We start from the raw sequence: 17,669 nt of genomic DNA on the forward strand, positions 1-17,669 counted from the left end.
GGACATGTGGTCCTTTCTCAGAAACTCTTTTTTTTTAGGAGCAACAAACTTATTAGTGGGGAATTGGACCTTTTTGTTCATGTAAATATAGGCAAACCTTATATCCTTCATATCCACAATCTCAAAGATCTCATATAACATATCAGAACCACAGTTTAACATACAAACACATTTTGTTATATTGTCAAGTTTAGCCTTTAACAATGTGGCTTCCTCTTCCATACCTACAACGGTTGAACCAAGCGTCTCTTTTTCAAGGAGTGGAACACTTACGGTCTTCTTTTGTTTATTTTATATCAAGCCATATTCCTCCATTTAGTGAGCAACTCTCTATATGTCTCAGCAAGTTCTTCTGTTAATATCTCTTCATCACTAGACTCCTTGCAAGAGTCATATTTCCTAGTAAAAGTCATCACTTTATTAACTGTTTCTCCTTCAATTTCACAATCATAATCATTCCAAGTGATTGACAATCCATTTTTCTATTTCTTTAGAAAATTATGGCATTCAACTTTAATGTGACCAAACCCTTAAAGTTCATGATATTGAACTCCTTTGCCTATGTACAAGGGACTTATATATGACACCTTGTCTAGGACATTTGTCATCCATCTTATATCAAGTTTCTTCAAAGAGTTGTTCATCTTTCTCCCAACAAGAGCTATAGCCTCTGAAAAACTTTATCCACCTTGATCTATATCTTCTTCAGTGTTGGACACAAAAACTATACATTTGGTCTTCTTTTCTGATCTTCCATTTATAAACACTTCAAATGTTTTAAGAGATCCAATGAGTTCATCAACCTTCAAGGTGCTTAAATATTGAGCTTCTTCAATAGCTTCCACCTTTATGTGAAACTTCATAAGCAAAGATCTGAGGATTTTTCTGACCAACTTCTCTTCTGACATCTTCTCTCGCATGGAAAAAGAATTGTTGTTATTATCTCTAAGTCTGATGTTGAAATCATATATCGATTCATCTTCATCCATTCTCAGATTCTCAAACTTTGTAGTGAGGAGATGTAACATTTACATCATAAGCTTGGATGTGCCTTCATGGGAAGCTTTTATAATTTCCCTAGCATATTTTGCTTCATTACATGTGTTGATCAATCTAAACATGTTTTTGTCAACACCATTGAAAATAAAATTCAAAGCCTTAGAATTTCCAAGTCCTTAATTAACTTATACATTAGTACATTCAACTTCAGACTTCAAACTTGTTGTACCATCTTGAGAAGTAATCACATGATGTTTCCATCCTTTAATCACAACCTTCTAACTTTTATTGTATATGGGCTTGAAAAAGGCAACCATTTTATAATTACAATAGTAATAATTGGGATAGTCATAATTGGGACCATCCAAAACATGTGGCACATTGATAGACCCTTCATCCTTTGTTTTGTCCATAAGAACATAAAATATATCCCTGAAGCTCACCTAAACAGAACAGGGTGTTAGCTCTGATGCCAACTGAAATTTTGTTCCTGATGGGACATATGTTGGACATGATGTTGGAATAAATGGCTCAACTTGTTAAACCAATAAGACATCAATATAACAACAATAAAAACACAATGCAGAAAGCAATAAAATAACACAAGAGATTGATAACCCGATTCGATGAAACCACACCTATGTATCAGGGGCACTCTACCCAAGAAATGAAATTCACTACATCAAATTAGTACAATTCTTCTTCTATGAACATCAACCCCATGATGTTAAATGTCTATTTCTAATCCTAGTGACTTTCTATTTAGCACCTCCCCTAAATATGAGAACCCATCTCACTTTCTTCAATCACTAATACATAGTGGTGTACTACAAAAAGATTCAACACTAATATAATATTGGCATGACATACAAGAAATAAAAGACTCGCAAACCCTAGACACAAAGAACTTAATCTTATGCACAAATCCTCAAATAAAACATGAGAATTGAGTCTCCTTATATAGCAATGTCTTCTGGGATTTTTCCTCTTGGATCTCTGCAATTAATTTGTCTAGAATAATAGTTAAGTTAGTTTGATTTGATTTGTTCCATAAATCTCTCCAACAAAAGATATGATTTGTTATATTTCAAATTTAAATCTCCATTTAAATCTAATTTGATCTTTAACAGTTGTCAAATAAATCACACAAACATTTCTAAACAATCTGCAATAAATCTGATTGAATCTCAATCAAAATTTTGGCACCAAGAAATATCCCTCATGGCCTGCTGGCTAGGGCCAGATGTTGCACTGCACACATGTTAGAAGATCGTGTTCCAGATGTTGCACCAATGCATACAAATTAACTCTTCTCTATGAAATGTAGATCTTTTTTTAGAGTGAATCTTGGATAGCATAATTTTAAACCAAAACTGCAATATCATAAGTATGTTACCAGAGACCATATGTTGCAGCTACAACTGCCAAAGTGGTCTACCCAACCCTAAATGGTCCGACCCTGGCAGGCCTCAGGATTTTTAGACTGGGCCAAAAATCCATGTTGTAATATGGGCTTGAAAATTACTACTTGAGTTCGGCCATATATGGGGTTTGGGCCACCCAACTCTAAACATGTTGTTTTTAATAAAAAGTTAAAATAAAAACCTCATAATATTTATTATAAATGAAATTCAAAAAATATATTAATCTAAACATAATACATTTTAAGTACTATATTATCTTTTATAAATATTATAATATGTTTTTAAATACAACACATATTTAAGTTATATAAAATAATACTCTTATAATTTACATAAAAAAATTAATAGAATATGACGAAACAATGTTGATTATATTAATGTATAAGATTTAAAAGAGAAATATTGAATAAAATAGAGATAAAATTTAGCGAAATGAGAAAAATTAATGTGTTATTTTGGAGTAAGACAATATAAGTATTAATATAATTTTTTAAAATTTTATAGTTATGCGGGTCTAATGGACTATCCACGACACATACATGCTAGTTCTAATGGGTAGCGGACTTTTTAGGATCGGATTAAAAAAGCTTGAAAAATATGAACTCTAATTTTAAGGTCCAATCTCTATGAATTTTCAAGTCTGTCGAGTCGATTCATATGAACTAGCCAATTTTGTCAATGCTAATTGCAACACACATGTTAAAACATACTATGCAACATGTGCCCCTTTTGCGCCAGAACCAACTTGCACAAGCTCCATATTATTTTACATAATACACCGAATTCCAAAAAGACTTGTCTCACGAATATTATACCTGAAACCGTTATTAAAAAAAGGTTGAAAGAGATAATTGGTTAAAATACCTTTTGAGGTTTGTCCTAGGGCTTTCTAATGCCAGTTACATGAATAGAAACTATATTTAGAATTAAATCACCTACATTACTAAAATTCTCATAAAAAACCACATTGAGACATTGATTACTTCTTTACTTGAGAAGCTTTAACTCTTGAGCATTTGGAAGTTTTATATAACAAAAATTCCTTGAACACAACACCTTTGAGTTGGAGACAACGGACAAAAAAATCATTCATTCTTCTTATTCTTCTTAAATATTTGTGCATTCGAATAAGAAATGCGTTGATACTTAAAAATGAGGTGTAGATGTGTCCAAGATCATTGATTTCTTAAAAATGCGTTGATATTTGTGCATTCCTACTATAATGAAAGCAAAATAGGCAGTTAAATAACTTGTATCTTCTGACTGAGGGAGCGTGGGATACCTAAAAAAAGTTATAGAAACAAAAATGGTGACAAGTTCATGGGTGCAATTATAAAAGTAAAGAAAAGAATAATGAAATGGATGAGAGAGAAAAATTTAATTTAGGTTAGAGACGGAGGAAGAGGTTGTTATAGTGATTAATTTAATGATTAAGATTTGAGAGATTCTATGTATAATGAGAATAACTATAATAATTAATCTGTAACATTGATGTACAATAATTTTTATTCTTTTTCAATCTTTAAAAGTGTATTTTTGATACATGTCTCCCTCTTTCATAATGAGTATCTTACAAAGTACGTTACATGCGAGGGTTCACTTTTAACAAAGTGGCAGAATGAAGGATCATTATCAAAAAGTTATAAGGATAATTATTACTATTTTTCATTTTCTAACCATGGTTTTTAGCCTTAATGTTCATATAACCAGATTTTATCTTTCAGTTCTTCACGAGTTCATCCATTATTATACAATTACACATTTGTAAAAAATTAATTTTATAAGACATAACCTGACATCACCTTTCGATCCTTCACTTGGTTATGTCTTATTGTTTGAAAAACCAGACATGGTATAGATTAACACAGAGCAAGTAATCGAAGACATAAAGTGAACCGTGTAAGTGAAATTGTAAAATTAAGTAAATAAAAAAAATTATTAGTCATTATATAATTTTGCCAACTGAGCTACAACTTAGAATTGATATTTTTCTCCCTGAATGTTTATTTAGTTTGCAGATACACTTCATCTCCATCATTAACTCCACTCTGCAAATACTCTTCAGCTTTGTTCTCAAGCTCTCTCTTCTCCTCAAACTCCCTCACTCTTATCCTTATATTCTTCTAAAAATCACCCACTATCGCCATTGCATAATCATTTGAGGATAAAAAAAAATTTGCTAATCAAGGTGAGTTTTTTATATCCATAAAATCGATTGTAACATATTCCACTTTCAACGAAAAATCAGTACTTTTCATCATTGTTGCTTCTTGGTGTTTGAATCATGGTTGTCAAACTGGATTTGCCCGCATATGTTATATCGTGATGATAAGAACGCTGCAATTGGGTCAAGTATGTTAGTGTCGTCATCTTCCATTCTTTGACGCACGTTGTCCCACCAGTCTTCGATCTCCTCCGATAACATATGTGTGCCAAACAACACCTTCTGTTCATCCGTACAAGCCATCACTCGAAAAATCTTCTCAATCTCTCTCAGCCATGTTTGTGCATCTTTTGGATCAAATATTCCCTTGAAGGTCGGCAGGTTATTTCTCTTAAACTTCCCCAATCCACAAAATTCATCGTCATCCTGATTCTACCGACCCTACATTGCATGAGCCATCGCCTATAAAAGATAAAGAATAGCTTGGTTGTTTCTTCCCCCCAGTCATATCATTGCACACCAGCAAACAACTATTAGAAGAAATATTGCACCAAAAGTGTTCACACACTTGTCTCCTACTGTAAGACCCCAATTTTGACCCTAAGATCCCTCATGCAACTTCATCATAAGCATTAGCATTGGGATCACACCTTGGCATCCTCCTTACCCCTCTTTCATTGGGTTTGTTTTGGGAGAGATCACCAAGCATTTTGTAATTATATTACACTTTTACATTATCATTTTACTAACCAAAATACCAAAAATATGTCTTTGTATCTATCTAACTCATTTGTAGGTAGGGGCATGATCTCCTTGATTCATTGATCACATCTATGGTTTGAGACCCTAATGAACAAAGAGCACAATCAAGAATAAATTCAATAATGGTTATGAGCATCATATATGAGTCCCAATGTTCTCTAAATATTATATTGATCAAGTTTGCTTCTAGAGTTTGAGGGTGATTTGCCTTGGAACCCCTAGTTTGACTGGGTATCTTGAGTAACTTCTCCAACAAGCTATCTCACCAATTAATCAAATTTCTCAAGGGACACTTCAAATTTAATCATCTTATTCATATATGATCTACCATGATCCAAGAAAGTCAAGAGAATTGGAAATTAGCAAGTTGGTTGGTGGTGGTTGGCCAGATGAACTCATCTGATCAAAACTGGGTCTCCCTAGACCCTATCTCCTACACTTTTCACCATATGAAAATGATTACAAGAGAACACTTACTCTAAATGACATTATAAACAACTTTCATGTAGAGACCTAGAGCTAGTTTTTCTTGGAAAATTATTTTCTATGTTGAAACATTATAGGTCATTTTGTCTAAACCCTAATTTGAAAGTCAACTTCCCAAGGCCATAACTTGCTCAATTTTTATGAGATGAAATATTTATAAGTTTCAAAATAAAATTAAATGTGTCTACTTCAACTTTGATTTTTGGAGTGGGAGCTAATTCAACTTTTTTGAGCATGTGATATGAGGCTACATTATAGGTCACTTTTGACCTATACCATTGATCAAGTGATTTTTCCAAAATTCAAAAATGCATAACTCTATCATTTCAAATCCAAATGACATGAAATTGGTTACTATTTTTAAGGTCTTTTAGAGAGATATAACTTTGATGAAGACACTTTTCTCATTTGAAGTTCCCATAAAAAGTTAAGCAAGGTGGAATATTGAGACTTAGAAAACTTTTGATATCTCAAATATTTCCAAACTTCCACCTCAAATTTCTCCAAGTTCCTAGCTCCAAATGAAAAAGTGTTCAACATAAAACTTGTTCCTCTTGATATCACCTTTCCAAAGAGCTAAAATTCATGCATTTTGGATGAGAAATGCATAGGCTGCGCATGGCTTAAACAAGCTGATATCATTTGGCATGGATCAATCTTCAAATGACAATGCACAAGTACCTTGCAATCTAATCCACCTCCAAAGCATTTGATCATTAATTTGGACTTTCAAACTATCATTTCATGGGCCTATGCGCGCCCATACATCATGCTTGCATCATTTTGCCAAATTTGGAAAGTTGAAAGAGTGTGCAAATATCATTTGAATTCTCTATAAATTGAAGCCCTTATGCTCAGAAATCACAGACACCTTGTGCCAGCTTTGAATCCCCATTGAAAACCCTGCACTTTGAAAGGATAACCCTGATAAATTCATCTGAAGTTGAGCTTGAATCTCCACTGTTTTGGAATTCAATTCTCCAGGAATCCATTGCTTCTAAGCCTTTCCATTCCTCTCCTGCAAGCAATTGAAGTGACACCAAGCACGATTCAGATCAAGATCTAGCAAGCTCAGACCTCCATTGAAGGTAATTTGCAGAAATTTTAAACTCTTCGATTCTCCTTGATTCTTGCTCAATTCTATTGATTCTTGAGTTATCTGAAGTCCTACCAGTGTAGGCAAGAAGATTGAGTTGCTTTGAGGCCAAATCGAAGCAACTCAGATCATGAACCTCATTTTTCAATTCCACATATCTCTTAATATATTTGGAATTGGAGAAAATGGAGGTGATATTCGTGCCCAGTGATGTTTTCTCTTTAAAATCATGTCTCTGTTTGGAATTTTGGTGATGGTTCATGTTGATCAGTCCGGTGAAGCTCACCAGAGAAGACAACCGGAGCTCTGGCTCCGGTGATGAGGTGTCTTAGGTCTGAGCCATGGGATCCAATCTCCACGTTTTAATCTTAGCCGTGCTTTGTGATTACCATGTTTGCAGCGCACTTGACTAAGGCATTGGTGGAACGCGCGCTGCGGATCATCAGATCTGCCACCACAATTAATGAGGGAGATCTGATGGTCCACGTATTTTAGCATTTTATGAATTTCCATTTAATTCCATTTTCTTCAATAATTCATATTAAATTTAACATTGATCCAAAAAATATGAGACTTTCACCAAAAAATTTCAAATATTTTTCTCTTTCATATTCTGAATTAAAATTATCTTTTGGATCATTATTAATATTTTTCATGAATTAATTGTTTTTTAATTTGTTTTTAATTGTTTAAAAATCTTTTTAAGTGTCCAAAAATTATGAAATTTTTTCTCTAAGGTCCTTTGACCTTGTTTGACCTATGATAAATCTCATGGCCATTTATTTGGTGTTTTGATGAGATTTTAGGATTTGGACAAAACATATTTAAATTTAATACATTATTTTACTATTTTTAATTGAATAAATGCCATTTTAATTGTGTTAACCATTTGGATTGACTTAATTGAGTTTCTCATTTGTTGTTGGATCTTGGTCAAGGTTGATTTGACTTTGTCAAGATAATATTTTGGATTTAGGGGATTGATGGAATGTACATTCCATCTCCCAAAATGAATGAATAATATTAATTTGGTAAAAGTCTTCCTTTGACCAATTTGTGATCTCATTCATCCCCTCCCCTCTTCATCTAATTCCCCTTCTGCATCCATTCATTTCAATTGGCCAATGACATCTCAAAATCCTAATGCTAGTTGATTGAAAGATTAACATGAGTATGGATGAGATTGGGCCACTCCTTTTTGCATTTTTGTGTGTGTGGTATGTTTATTGAGCATAGTTCATAATACTATGTCTCTAACATGCATTAACACCAAAAGTCCATTGTTCGGTCTCAAATAGTTGTGACTTCTACATAAGTCCAATTACGATTGCTTAACATAACGCTAAATTTGTGACACAAAAGGCATAAGCATTCTAGTTAGTGAGATTGTAAGTCTCCCCCCTTCCATGGTATTGTGTGGAAACTTGGCCTTCTTTCCTTCCTTTGAAAGATGTTTTGGTTCAAGGATCCATGCTTGTGGCAAGTGGGTTGAGTGTTCTCCAAAGAGTATCTTGACATCAAAAAGCAAAACAAAACTAACTACTAACTTACTAACCATTAACTTTTAATTTCAAGTCTTTACTTTAATGCAATTTACTTTTAGCACTTTACATCATTTGCCATTATACATATCATTCTAATTGTTTATGTTAATGGAATTTTCCCTTTGTCCATTTGGACCATATTGTGTGATATTATTTTGCTTGTGTTATTTTGTTTGATTGTTTGGTCTTTGGCCATGAATACACTTAATAAAAACAAAAACATCTAAAAGACTTTTGAGTGGACTGTTGGTTTGATCTCCCCCCAATTGGAAATAGAATTTAGGCAAAATTCCTTTGCTAATGGACTTGGCCAATGTCAATTTGTTGAAGAACCAAGTGCTTGCAATTTGAATTCATCTGATACATCATTCAAGATCTCTCCAGTTCATCTATAACATTGATCATTGTTAAGCTGTTATGTTGAACCTGTGACTTGTAGAATTCATATGCTACATAGGCTATTTGTGAAGAAGATCATGAAGTGGATAAGCTTGGATAAGGCCATCTTTATTTGATGCCTTTTCTCTTCAAGATTGATATAATTGTGCATTTGTGTGTTGCTTGACTAAAAAGTCCAAGGGAATTCTGGGTTTCTATTGACATACTTGTCTATTGGATTGCTCTCATTTGGTCAGATCTTTTCAACTTTAAACTTTTAATTTTTGTGTATAGGATAGTCTCTTCATCTTCTCACCATTTCTTTAATTTCAAAATCTCTCCCTCCATTTTCAAAAACTTCTTTGTGTGAAATCTTTTGTTCTAAACTTTGACCACTTTTACAAAAAGGTAGAAACTTTGGCCTTATGCCATTGCATTTTCAAACTTATTTTCTTAAATCAAACTTGTAAATGAACTTAACTAGACTTGACTTAATCCTTCAAAAAGCCAAAGAGAACTAACCCATTCAAATCATTTTCAGGCCTTTGTGCCTTTCAAATTAAATTTTGTTAAAACCAATACACTCATTTTTGAAATTTATAGCACGAACTACGAGGTTTTGATCCCTCATTTATATGTTGGTGCGTAGGCATAAGACTGAAGGTCTTGTCAAACACAAAAATATAATTAATGAATTCTTTTCTCATCCCCCCATTCTATTTGTTTGTAAACATCACTTTATACCAAGTACATATGCATACAAAAAGGGCTCCCTAGGAGTACCTAGGACACTTTGGGTGCTAACACCTTCCCTCTGTATAACCAACCCCCTTACCTGCGATCTCTGATTTTTATTAGTTTTTATTTGAAAACTTCTTACTATTTGGGTTTTGTTCGTACTTTTTCCCTTTTCCCTTGGAAATAATAAAAGCGCGGTGGCGACTCTTGTTAATTAATCTTTAGCTTGTCAATAGCTTGATGATCATGAATTTCCCGCTATAGAAATTAAGTGGCGATTCTGCTGGGGAGTAGTCTCTAGTGGGTTTAGCCTATTTTTTGTGTGAATATATTTGTATATATGTGATGTATGTATATATGTATGTGTGATATAATCTGCTTGTTGTGCTTGGTGATATCTGAGTGGTGAGATAAGTTCTAACCCGAACTTGAGTGCAATTAAGATAGGAGGATGGTATAGTCATGTTCGACTTGTGTGGAGTAGTCCTTAACAAGTTGGCTTGAGATCCATCTGCTCAGTGGAGACTCCTTTGGATTTGGGATTGTCACACAAGTATTTGTGGTTAGGCATTACTATTTCTAATTGGGTCTGAGAAGTTGAGGACCTTAGAATACCCAACCCCGTCTTGGCCTATTTAGGATGTAGTGCGGAAACTCTTCAAGTGTAGACTTGATAACAGTTGTTACGCGATACTACACTCAGACGAGTTTCTCTTGAGAATATTATGGGTCGATGAGTCAGTCATCTTAACCTGTAATATCCAATAAATGGAATTAAGACTCTGGGAATTTTTTAGAAAATGATCTACAGGTTTTTATCCTTAGTTCATTCCTGTGGGATGGTTCTTACCCAGACTCCATGCTCGTGACTCACAACAAACCCTTGATTCTTGGTTGATCCAATCAAGTCTTGTCAATATCAATGGAACTTGGGTGTTGATAAGGTGTAAACCATAATCCACCAAAATGGATGATTGATCTTGACAATGACTTGATTCATCCTTTGACTTTTGTTTGCCTAGTGTGTGATCCCTTATTTGTGATTGTTGCATTCATGCATTCATGCGCATCATAACATTCATCACACAAAATTTTAAGGAACTAAGGTATCATTTGCAAATATTTTCAGACCATGGATTATGGACGAAGGAACACTAAGAAGTACAGTTTCAGATGTCCATATTTGAAAGAGTTAAGGAAGCTAACATCTTTTGTATTAGATCCCTCGGACTTCAAACAACGTCATGGGAAGCTTCTGTCCATTTTGTCTGCTGATGTGGTTGAAGGACTCTTGAGTGTGTTGGTGCAGTTCTATGATCCTCTCTACCATTGTGTCACTTTCCCAGATTTTCAGCTTGTGCCTACATTGGAGGAGTATTCTCATCTTTTGGGGATACCTGTTTCTAGTAGAGTACCTTTTAGTGGATTGGAGGAGATTCCCCGATCTAGTATTATTGTTGAAGCACTTCACTTGAAGAAGTCTGAGATAGAGGCTCATTGGGTGAAGAAAAGAGGATTATTTGGGTTGCCATCTGTTTTCCTCATCAAGGAAGCTACCACTTTTGCTCAAGATGGTAGTGTGGATGCTTTTGAAGCTATCTTTGTGTTGCTCATCTATGGATTAGCCTTGTTCCCTAACATTGACGGGTTTGTTGATGTTAACTGGTCACACTGAATTACACCGTGTTTTTACTCGGATTTCACATGTTTATTAGGACTTTATTATCATTTTTTTTTGTATTATGCTCTCTTTTCTCTTGTTTTCAGATATTTAGCACTTTCAGACTCTTTTGGAAGAAACGAAGCAAAAATACCTAAAATTAGGGTTTTTTGGCGAAATTACACACACGGCGTTGCACATGGCGGCCGCTATAGGGGAAGCCATGAGTCATCAGCCCTCAACTAGGAGGTAACCGCCACATTCCCATGATCCTCCCCATTTATACACATGGCGGGCGCCATGAAGGGATGGCGGGCGCCACCTTTGGAAGTCACGTTCCCACTAAGGGGAAGTTGGACGGCACCATGGTCTTTACAAGCTGCTGAAAACCTCTATAAATAGCTTGTTCCATTTTTTTTTTCTAATCATCCAACTTAGTTTTACAACACTAAGCATATATTTATCATTTGTAATAGCGATAATCCGTCACATCGGGGGGTTATCGCACCTTTGCGAGATTGAGTTGGGTCACTTCGAGTTGTTGTCGTCTTTAGCTTCAGGAGTCGGAGGTTTATTTTTGTACCAGAATCGAAGCCTCCGTTTGAAGCAGGTTCTTATTTATCGCTTTATTTATTTATTTCCCCCATCACTTTTATTTTATTTATTTCCCGCATCGCTTTTATTTTATTTATTTCCCGCATCGCTTTTATTTATTTATTTCCCGCATCGCTTTTATTTTATTTATTTCCCGCATCGGTTTTATTTTATTTATTTCCCGCATCGCTTTTATTTTATTTATTTCCCGTATCGCTTTACTTTATTTATTTTCCACACTCGCTTTACTTTATTTATTTTCCGCACTCGCTTTACTTTATTTATCTTATGCATTTTACTCGCTTTTAACGCCTCACATTCTAAAACAAACTTTTCATCATGATTAATATCGTTGTGTTTGTTTGTGTTACCATGTCTGGCTAAATCTTTTAAAGGTTAGAATGTGAGGATCGCGGTTAAGTAATGTTTCACATATTGAATCTGTAGAAATACTTTAAAGGTTGTTTTGATTTTTAACTTGAGTTTTTCTAAAACAAAACTTGGTTAGTTTTAATTATTCGAGGAGTGCGAAAGCACCCTGGCTTAGTAACTAGGAATTTTTATCACTTTAATGAAAAACCATTTTTGAAACCGTTTTCGGACGCATTGATGGATTTAAAATCAGGAAACTCCGTGGGTAAACTTTCCAAATCAAAATCACTTTTCAACTAAGTTTACGAGTCTCATTTCTTAAAAATAAGTTTACTACTTTAGCGTTTTGTGCACCTTTTATAAGTGACAATAAAAGGCCTTAATTTAAGGGTAAACTCGGTTCTGAATACGCAAAAGCGACAATTCCTGTTAAATGGATTCTTTTCAAGAGTAGAAAATATTGCCTCATAAGTAGTTCTATTTAGACAATCGAAACATCACTTAACTGACATGAATTACATTCAACCTGTCTTTACCTGCATTTATTATTTACCATTATTTTGCAAACCCAATATCTCTTTTATACCGCCTTAGATAAACACCGTAACGATAGTAATCGATAGATTGACGATTGGTCTCTGTGGGATCGATATTCTTTTATATTACTTTGACGTAATTCGTGCACTTGGGAATCAACACGATCATTAACTCCATTAGACTTTTCTTGATTGGGAATCCTGTGCCTACTCTATTGGGTGATATGTATTTCTCTTTGCATCTAAGGAATTCTGAAGGTGGTGGAACGATTTTCTGTTGCACTCCTCTTATGTACAAGTGCTTTATTTCGCGCTTGCCTCAGACGCCTGCTTTTGTGGAGAACAAACAATGTCTAAGGTGGTCTCAGAGACTTATGTCTCTCACTAATGATGATATAGTTTGGTATGATCCGTCCTTAAGTAGTGTGGAGATTATTGATAGTTGTGGTGAATTCTCTAATGTGCCTATTGTAACACCCTTCTAAAATACCCCAATAATTAATTAAAACAACAAAATATTAATCAGAGTAGATATGCAATTTCAGGGTGTCACACTTGACACTTCACACCATTCACCAAAATAACTTGTCATGCTCATTTATTTATCAAAATAAAACATTGCACAATTCGCAGCGGATAGAAATCTAACAACATGCAAACCATGTAACACATTACATGTAAAGTTGTTCAACAACCAAAATGAAAACAAAGTAAAACATCCCGTCCCGATGTTACATATACCAGAGCATGACCCACTAAGGAACTACACTAGACTCCGAGCACTAGCTTCTACTCAATCACTGCTCGTTACCTGAAACATAGTTGTAAGGGTGAGTTCCTCAATCGATATAATAAGCATTATAAAATATCATGTAATGCTAAGTAAATTAACACATTTCATCAGCCTAATAATATCACACATTCAGCAACGGCAACATCAACTCATAATCATACTCCACACAAACACCAAAACACACGTATAATATTGGAATACATCCATTCATATTATACGCCATACATATATTATGTAATGAGACTCCATGCATGCGGTACCAACTATTCGTGAACACATAGTTCAACCTCACCGATCAAACCCAGATACGGCTACCAAGCTCACTAGTCCCACTCATTTGAGACCTAGTGACTCACTCACTAATTCCTCACCATGGGAATTAGCTACCACCATAAAGGCCATGCTATGCACGCTAAATCACCTAGCATGCAAACATCAACAACAATCCACAATGGACATATGCTCACACTCTAAGCCATAAACAACTCACTAATTCCTCACCATGGGAATTAGCTACCACCATAAAGGCCATAAACAGTCCATCCACAATTGCATACATAATAGATATATTCACAGCATTATGCATACCATCATACACCATCAGCATATTTATCACAGAATCATATCATGTCATGCCAAATAATAAATCACAGTATTAACACACTCTACTAATACCTATACTGCTCAAAACAACGGGAAATGATCCCTATTATATCACACATTTTCAAATATCAATTTTTCCCTTTTCAAACAGTGTTAACCGGTTAACGCCCTGGGTTAATCGGTTAACGCAAAACAGAATGCGCTTCTTGGTAATTTTTAACAGTGTTAACCGGTTAACACCCTGGGTTAACCGGTTAAAGTAAGATAGACTTTAATTTTTTTAATATCATAACAGTGTTAACCGGTTAACACCCTGGGTTAACCGGTTAACGCAAGACAGAAAGCTGTTCCTGCGCTAACACGAACAGAATGCAGAATTACCCACATTTTTCGCTGTTGGAGGACTTCCGGACCTCCGATTTCGATTCCGTAAACGGCTACACGTCCAGAAAATTACGACTCATCCAATTATAGGTTCATTCACAGTTTTAACGTAATTCATTCATCACAATTTCAAGGGTATCTATCAAAACCTAATTAGAGTCGATTCAATGGCTTATTACTACCCATCACATGTTAACCCATAATACCCATTAAACGACGATAAACCCCCCTTACCTGAGTTAATCCGGCGAATCCTTCTTTGACCTTCAAAATCGTGAACTCTCCTCTAAGCCCTAGCCTCTTCTTCTCCCTTTCTCAGTTTCTTCTCTTTTTTCACGTACCGATAGAAAACTCTCTCTAGCCTTTCCACTTCCTTCTTATAATAACAAAATTCTTAAATTGGATTTCTCTCTTCTACCCTCGATTATTCATAAAATTTCCAACTTTATTATTCCAATAATAATAATCCAATAATATTCCAATTATTTAATTAAATTAATAAATATACTAATAATAATATATATGAATGGTTTATCTTTTATTTTGAAAAATAATACCCTCTCATTCATATTATCATCATAATATACTATTAAACTTAATTTAAATAATTATCATATTTTATCGGGGTGTTACAACTCTCCCCCACTAAAAGAGTTTTCGTCCTCGAAAACATACCTCAAGCGAATAACTCCGGATAAGACTCCTTCATCTGACTCTCAAGTTCCCAAGTCACATTGCCACCTGCTGGTCCTCCCCAAGCTACCTTTACCAAAGCAATCTCTTTACCCCGCAACTGCTTCAACGCTCGATCCTCGATCCTCATAGGTGATGTTTCAACAGTCAGGTTATCTCTCACCTGTACATCATCTACTTGGACCACATGCGACGGATCAGGAATGTACCTCCTCAACTGAGACACATGAAAAACCTCATGCAAATTCGCAAGTGACGGCGGTAAAGCGATACGATAGGCTACCTCCCCTATCCTCTCCAAAATCTGATAAGGACCAATAAATCGAGGTGTCAACTTCTTCGACTTCAAAGCTCGACCAACCCCAGTTATCGGAGTAACACGAAGAAACACATGATCTCCCTCTTGAAACTCAAGTGACTTCCTCCTCTTGTCGTGATAACTCTTCTGACGACTCTGAGCAATCCTCATCTTCTCCTGAATCATCTTAATCTTTTCCGTAGTTTGTTGAACAATATCCGGTCCAACCACAACACTCTCACCGGACTCATACCAACATAAAGGTGTCCGACATCTCCTACCATACAAAGCTTCAAACGGTGCCATACCAATGCTCGAATGAAAACTATTATTGTAGGTAAACTCAATCAAAGGTAAATAACAATCCCAAGCACCTCCCTTTTCCAAAACACAAGCCCTCAAAAGATCCTCCAGTGACTGAATCGTCCTCTCAGTCTGACCATCAGTCTGCGGATGATATGCAGAACTCAATCTCAGCTTAGTTCCCAAAGCCCTCTGCAAACCTTCCCAGAACTTCGATGTAAATCTAGGATCTCTGTCCGAAACAATACTCGATGGAATACCATGCAAACTTACAATTTTCTCAATATACAACTCAGCTAATCTCTCTAACGGATAATCCATTCTGATCGGAATGAAATGAGCCGATTTTGTCAATCTGTCAACAATCACCCAAATAGCTTCAAAATTCTAAATTGTCCTCGGTAAACCAGAAACAAAATCCATACTGATACTATCCCACTTCCACTCTGGAATAGCCAACGGTTGCATTAGCCCAGACGGCTTCTGATGCTCAATCTTTGACTTCTGACAAGTCAAACAAGAATAAACAAAACTCGCAATTTCTCTTTTCATTCCCGGCCACCAAAATAACTTTTTCAAATCATGATACATCTTCGTAGCCCCAGGATGAATACTCAGGCCACTACGATGTCCTTCCTCAAGAATACTCTTCTTAAGTTTGGTAACATCCGGAATACACACCCGATTACCAAATTTCAAAACACCATTCTCATCAACTCTGAATTCACCACCTTGACCTTGATTCACTAGAGTCAACTTATCAACCAAAAGCACATCGGATTTCTGACCCTCTCTAATCTCTTCCAGAATACCACTCGTTAACTTCAACATTCCCAATTTAACACTATTGTGAGTACTCTCACACACCAAACTCAAGTCTCTAAACTGCTCAAATAAATCCAATTCCTTAACCATTAACATAGACATATGCAATGATTTCCGACTCAATGCATCAGCCACTACGTTTGCTTTACCCGGATGGTAATTCAAACCAAAGTCATAATCCTTCAGAAACTCTAACCATCTCCTCTGTCTCATATTCAGCTCTTTCTGATCAAACAAATACTTTAAACTTTTATGGTCACTGAAAACCTCAAATCTTGACCCGTACAAGTAATGCCTCCATAACTTCAGAACAAATACCACAGCTGCCAACTCTAAATCGTGTGTCGGATAGTTCCTCTCATGAACCTTCAGTTGTCTCGAAGCATAAGCTACAACCTGCTTATTCTGCATCAAAACACCACCCAAACCCAACAATGAAGCATCACAGTAAACCTCAAATGGTTCCGACGGACTTGGTAATATCAGAATAGGAGCAGTAGTTAACCTTCTCTTTAACTCTTGGAAACCTTCTTCACATTTTGAGTCCCAAACAAACGCTTGCCCCTTTCTAGTCAACATCGTCAACGGTAACGCCAACTTAGAAAATCCCTCAATGAATTTCCTATAATAACCTGCAAGTCCAAGAAAACTCCTTATCTCGGAAACTGACTTCGGAGCTTCCCACTTAGATACCGCTTCTATCTTAGAAGGATCAACAACAACACCACCTCTTGAAACCACATGACCAAGAAAACTAACCTCTTCTAACCAAAATTCACACTTGGACAGTTTAGCAAATAACTTCTTTTCTCGTAGAACTCCTAAAACCACTCTCAAATGTTCAGCATGCTCTTCTTCAGATTTCGAATACACCAAAATATCGTCAATAAACACCACAACAAACTTGTCTAGGTACGGATGGAAAATCCTATTCATATACTCCATAAATACCCCAGGCGCATTAGTCACACCAAAAGGCATTACAGAATACTCATAATGTCCATACCCTGTTCTGAA

The sequence above is a fragment of the Lathyrus oleraceus genome, chromosome 6 (assembly GCF_024323335.1).
Source record: "Lathyrus oleraceus cultivar Zhongwan6 chromosome 6, CAAS_Psat_ZW6_1.0, whole genome shotgun sequence".
NCBI classification, from domain to species: domain Eukaryota; kingdom Viridiplantae; phylum Streptophyta; class Magnoliopsida; order Fabales; family Fabaceae; genus Lathyrus; species Lathyrus oleraceus.